This window comes from Lactuca saligna, chromosome 5, assembly GCF_052625555.1.
Source record: "Lactuca saligna cultivar CGN05327 chromosome 5, ASM5262555v1, whole genome shotgun sequence".
Classification (NCBI taxonomy): Eukaryota; Viridiplantae; Streptophyta; class Magnoliopsida; order Asterales; family Asteraceae; genus Lactuca; species Lactuca saligna.
Window position 1 is genome coordinate 8,259,286 of NC_136421.1, and position 6,041 is coordinate 8,265,326.

Genomic DNA, 6,041 nt, shown 5'->3' on the forward strand with positions numbered 1-6,041 from the left:
TTTTGTCAAATGTGGACCACTACATCTCTCGCAACCAACTCTAATTGCATGAATGGATTGGTCCATTTGTGTTAATCTTCTCTCCATAGTGCTAAGCATTGTCATCACCCCAGCCATCTCTTCAGGTTGTGCACTCCCAACTCCTTTAATGCCTTTATTCCTTGGATTATGATATTCACGAGAGTGTTTTGCGAATTCTTCAATTAATTCCTTGACTTTGCCATGATTTTTCTTTGTAAGTGGTCCTTGAGAATCAAGGAGTTGTCTTGTCATCAAATTTACCCTGTCATAAAATATTGACACCTCTTGTTGAATGTTAAGGTCATGTTGAGGACAATTCCTTAACAACCCTTTGTAACGGTCCCAAGCTTCATAAAGTGACTCTCCCGGGTTTTGCTCAAAATTGGCTGTTGCCTTTTTGAGTTCAGCAATCTTGGATGGTGGACAGAATTGGTGTAGAAACTGCTCACATATTTGAGCCCAAGTAGTTACGGTACCGGATGGGAGTGCTTTTAGTCAATCCTTTGGAGCTCCTTTAAAGGTAACGGGAAGCTTCCTTAACAAAACGATGTCTCTGTTAATATTTATGACGTTGAAGTAATCAACAATGTCATTCACTCCATATAAATGTTTGAACGCATCCTCATGATCCTTTCCATAGAATGGGATATCATTTAGTGCGGAAAGGATATGCCCTTCAGCTCGAATGTGGCAGTGGCAGGGATTGCAGGTTGTACTAAGCCTGGACCAACATCATCTCGAATTCTCTTTCTGTAAGCTCCCATGGACATTTCTTCAATATTTTCCATCTCGTTCCTTGGCTCATTCTCAGGTTCATTCGTATGTTCTTCAAATTCAGGCTCGGTATCGTATTCGGATTCGGTTTGGACGGGTATTTGATCCAAGTGTTCAACCTTGCTCTTGTTCTTTGAAGATGAACTTGACTCCCCCGATTTCTTTGAAAACACTGATTTGAATTCTTGTAAGGGCGTCTTCTTCTTGTGAATTGCAGACTCGGGGTCTTCAAGTGGTATTACCAAAGGGGTGTTAGAGCCTCTGGTCATGAACTCCTGCAAACTAAGCAACAAGGATAAAAACGTAAAACCATACTAAGAAAATAAACTGAAAATTAAAAAAACTAAAAATCACAGTTCTCACGTCGTGAATCTATATACTCATGTCGTGAGTTCTGTAAAAAAAAAACTAAGAAAATTAAAAATTGAAAACAAAGAATAAAAACTAATACTTAAAAAAAACTTTTGCTAGAAAATTAACGTTTTGTAGATTTTACCCACAAAAAGGATCGATTAACCTAAAGCAAATAAATAATAAAGTAAGTCATTCCCCGACAACGACGCCAAAACTTGATGTGCACGGAAGTACCTACTAATTTTAATAGTTATAACCTAACAAACTTAGACTAACTATGCACTTATAGGCAGTGTATCTAGTCGGATTACAGTATAGTTTAGGTAAGTCGGGTGTCAATCACAGGGAACAGTGTTACTTTATTTACTACTAAATTAATCTTATTATTAACAAGCTAAAAGGGTTTTTATCTAATTTTGCAAGTTTACATGATCTTAATTCTTTAACAATGACTTAATCAATAAACAAAACACTTCTATTAGTTCGAATCCACTTTCACTCAATGGTTATACATTAGCTATAACTATTATTGTTGGTGACCAATTAAGATAGTATTAGTAATTTAGTTCTAAATCTACTGATTATTAATTAATTCATGTAATTCTATTTATGTTCATACAATTGCTAACATAGAATTAATTATTAAATAAGATTAGAGCCATGAAAGATTGATTAATCAAAACACAATTACGGTCATAATATGAGTTCTCTAACACACCTTAATTTAATTATTCAATTACTAATCTAAGATTGATTTGATCTTAGCTCCAATAACCAGTGTTCACTATATTATTAGGTATTCAAGTTCATGCAAAATTGTGTTCACTAACTACACAGAACAAGGATTCTATAACACCGAAAATTTTCAAAACTAAAAATTTATTTAATTTTGCTTTGATCTTAAAACACTTTTTGTAAAAATCTCGTTTTTGTTTAAATTACAAAAAAATAACTCCATAATCAAATAAATAGTAATCCAGGATCCTCTAAAACATAACTCATTCTCTGGTGTGTACAATCAAGCCGGTGCCGTCCCGTGATCCTAAGAAAACCTGAAACACAAAGCACAAAACACTGTAAGCACGAAGCTTAGTGAGTTCCCCAAAATACCATATGTCACATCCTAGCCACTCAAGGCTATAACTCTATGGGCCCTTGGGCCCTATCTATGTGGACCCTCTGGTCCTAGCTCTATGAACCATCCGGTTCTAACTCTAATATACACACGACATAAATCACATAGAAATAATGCACTGCAACACAACTCATAAATAGCATACAATAACTCTGTCTCATAACTCTAATTACCACTCAAGGTAAAGTATAGTGAGAACACTCACCTCAAACGAAGTCAAATGAACTCTCGTGCTGAACGTCCCGACCTGGCCCCCTCCTATTATTCAAATAACATCCCCGATCAATACTCTCTCATTGTATCAGCTCTAAAGATTGGGTAGAAGACCATTCTACCCTTCCCTGAACTCTCTTAAGTCAGTCTTGACCAAAACCCTAAAGTCAACGAAAGTCAACGGTCAAACTTTGACCCAACACGTCGAGTGCACATGGGCGAATCGACGAGTACACATGTGTCCACTGAATCCTCCTTTTAGCCTCGCTTGACACGTCGAGCCAACCCCTAGCTCGACGAGTTACACCTGGTATGAATCGTGGGGCAACCCCAACTCGACTCGTCGAGTCTCTCCATGGACTCAGCGAGTTTCCTCGATGACTATGCTCATTCGACCTTCTGAGGCCATATCCACTTTACCAGCTAGTAGATCTAACCTTCTAGCACTCAAAAGTCACGTAAAGGTTCAATCTTTACATTCATGCAACCCACAATTAGCCATAGATTGAGAAATAATGCTTCAAATGATCACCTAAGCTTCAAACTCATAAAGGACTGCATAAAGCTGGGGAATAGGGACTCTCTGGACCTCTCAAGGTCCAGATCTGAAGATATACACACAAGGGGGCATCACATAGTCTAGATCTCTTACCAAAAGAATAGAAGAAGCCCTAGATTCATAAAATCTATCACACAAACAAAGATGAACATGAATCCTTACCTCTTACAGTAGCTCTGAACGAAATGATGGAAGATTTGAGTCCCACAAAATAGCCTAACATGAAATCCATCCTTCCCCTTGCTAGAACACACCAAAATGTGATGAATTGGCCCTCCTCTTACACCTTAAGCATTCTTTCTGTCCTTTAGGGTTTTCTCAGGGTGTAGTGGCCACAAAAGAAGGCCATAAGGACCTTTAAATAGGTCCCAAACCCGAGAAATTAGGGTTTCTCTACCCAGCACCTACTCGGCGAGTCCCTCCTTTGGCTCGTCGAGTCCACTCATTAAATCCGCGTGAAAACCCATCTCGACTCGGCAAGTTGGATCCTCAACTAGTCGAGTGTCTCCTTTAATCAAAAGATTAAATTACACAATAATAACCCTAAAAATCTGGATGTTACAATCCCCCCTACTTGCATTAGATGTTGCCCTCCAAATCATCCCTTAACCACACATCTTTAATCATTAAACCGAAAGGCACTACCGAAATGATCTTCGTACCACTTGAATTATATTTCCTCTATGGACATCCGAAACCACATAGAACCTCCAATCCAGAGTTTAAACCAACTCTTTCACTGCTAGAAATACCCCTTCCCAATAACCGGAAACCCTAGTGGCCTGATCTGCCGCCAGACCGCCTACCTGAGCGATCACCATGATTTTTGCTCCTCGAATACCAACCTAGTTTCCTCACTGGCTCTTTTATTCCCATAAGACCACCACCAACAATCGGCCATCTCTCCTCCAAGCCAATCATGCTAAAACATATGAATCACGCCCCACGAATAAAAGGGCTCACACTCCACCGGGGCACATCTACTAGACAACTATTAGAAACCCTTCGAACAAAGAATCCCCAACATTCTGTCCTTAGACACAAAAGTATAACCATGCCCTGTCAGAAGTGTCCTCAAACATCCCATTCATAAGCCTCCGCTCCAAATTCAATATCTCTTTTAACACCACACGAGGTCTGACCGTCGTCTATTTGCATAACTCTTCTGACGGCTCTGGGCCGTCAGCAACCTCTGTCTGTCCTGCTGAATCTGCTCGGTCGTCTAAAGCACCATCTCTGTACTATCCATCACACGTTGCCCTACCTCTCCCTAGAAAATGGGAGTCCGACACCTCCTCCCATACAATAGTCCCAACTTCCTCCGAAATCCATTACACATGTCCGAAGCATGTCCTTGAGCGTCTGAATCATCTGCTCGCTCTGTGTATGTGGGTGGTAGGCGGCATTAAAATATAACCTTGTGCCCAACTCCTCATGGAATTTCTCCCAGCATCTGGAAGTGAAATGTACATTTCAATATGAGACAATCGAGATCAGTACTCCGCACCGCGATACCACCTCCCTCACGTACAACTCTGCCAGGCTCTCCGCAGAAGAGCTCCCACTGACTTCCTCTTTGCATCAACTATCTCGGCCCATGTGACACACAATTCACAAAATTCTCAAATGAAAACTGCAATCTAACCGAAAATCGACTTAGCCCTGACAGAGACGGAGACCCCAGTCTCGCCACTGGTTCAACCACCAGGCTCCAAAAACTCAATACTAGGGCTACTCAAGCCTAAAACTCTTCTGCATCATACACTGATCGGAGAACACTCCATCATCACACTTTCTTGTCATCTAGTGAGTACTACGGCTCCTCATAGTATCACAGCACCCTCTGACCAGTGAGTACTACGGCTCCCCGTAGTATCACAACACCCTCTGACTAGTGAACACTATGGCTTCCCGTAGTATCACAACTCCCTCTCTTTGACTTGTGAGCACTACGACTCCCCATAGCATTACAACACCACACTACGTCCCCTAACTCATACTCCACAGACTATCTTAGATAGCTACACACAGTTGTCCCACATACGCCTCACAGAATCTTGCGGCAATAGCTATAACAAAATACCTACCTCTGCAGAGGTCCACTTCCTTAATTAATCCCTCTTGATGTCAATACCCAAAGGGCTCCCACTGGAACCGTAGATACATGATACACCACTAGTCGTCTCAAACTCAAGATTCTAAATAACTCCGAAATAGGAACATTATACCCGGGTACCACAGGACACTACTATAGAACATCACGATGTCCTGCCTTAACCACTGATCTCCTACACCCAACACCATACAAATACAACAATACATTCCCCCTGAACCCCATAAATAATTCTCCATTTTTCCCAATGCGCAACTTCAGTGTATCCAAACACTCAATTGGAATACAAAGAAAGTGCTAACGCTTCAGAACATGATTGATGATCCTCCGAAATCCTTTCCCCTACTGCTCAAAATCCAAGAAAGAATACACATATCAGCTCAGGAGTTGGCTGCTCGATAATCTTCTATCCACCCAAACAGGGGCATATGCAATCCATACTTCGACCAGAAGTTCCCAACTGCCCATACCCTTATTACGAGTCTTCCACTTGAAATGGCCCTGACCACCACCAGGTTCCTGACCATTAGCCACCTACCGTGGAGACACTCATCCTTCCTCAGACACGTACCACATGCATTATCTCGCTCTGCACCTCTCCTTGATCACCAATGTCCCTGGTCTCATGAATTCGAGTCGCGGGTCTCTGTATCCAACCCCTAACCGCTCTTACACAAATCTTGGGTTCCCTCAATAAAATACCCGGTTCCCCCCCCACGTAGGGTTCGAACCATCACTAATTGGCGTATCAATAGTCTGCCCCACAGACGGTTTCCAACAGAAACACCGCACCTACGCCTGGAAGATGCAACACAACCCCCAATGATCTCCCCACGTAGAGATCAAGAAACCTCAAATACCTTAAATCTCCG

The 6,041-nt window shown here is 41.6% G+C and overlaps 1 non-coding gene across 1 annotated transcript; it reads left to right on the plus strand.

Annotated features, from left to right (window-relative positions):
• The first annotated feature begins 319 nt into the window (after positions 1–319).
• On the plus strand, positions 320–426 carry LOC144999090 (small nucleolar RNA R71). Its single transcript, XR_013660615.1, has one exon. It is a non-coding gene; the product is annotated as a small nucleolar RNA R71 (small nucleolar RNA).
• The last annotated feature ends 5,615 nt before the right edge of the window (positions 427–6,041 follow it).